The sequence below is a fragment of the Schistosoma mansoni genome (genome assembly GCF_000237925.1).
Source record: "Schistosoma mansoni, WGS project CABG00000000 data, supercontig 0150, strain Puerto Rico, whole genome shotgun sequence".
Classification (NCBI taxonomy): domain Eukaryota; kingdom Metazoa; phylum Platyhelminthes; class Trematoda; order Strigeidida; family Schistosomatidae; genus Schistosoma; species Schistosoma mansoni.
In genome coordinates, this window is record NW_017386047.1 from 269588 (window position 1) to 270161 (window position 574).

Below are 574 nucleotides of genomic sequence, written 5' to 3' on the forward strand. Positions count from 1 at the left end.
AGTTGCAGTCCTAAAACATCGATGGGAAGATTCAAACAAACAATACTAAATGAGTATAAACTTCACCCCATCGCACAATCAAATGGCTATCAGGACTCAGTGGCCGAGTGGATAACACGATGGCGATTGAAGTGAAAGGTACTGGATTCGAGTCCCAGAATGAACATCAACAAGTCTGAGATGCAGGTACATACAGCTGACGAGCCCCAAATGGGACGAAACGCTCGTCAAACTGGATTCCACTGTTAGCCACTATCCATCTTTGCTTAATAAGTAGTATGGATTAGTAATTAATGTAAATCAATATAAAAAGCATCAGTGATAATAAGATATCAGTGTTCATCTGTTAAAATTGATTTGAGTTTAAAATGCTTATAATGAAGATTTGTTCTTTGAGCTGGATAGTTTGATCGTAAACTTCTACAGCTCAGAATAGACACTCTTATTCAGTGATTTAAAGATAAGGTATTCATTACAAGATCCCCCTATTAAGGACGCGTAAGCTAGTTGTACTTGCATCTCATAGTTGATGTTCATTCCAAGACTCAAACTCAGTACTGTTCACTTCAAACAC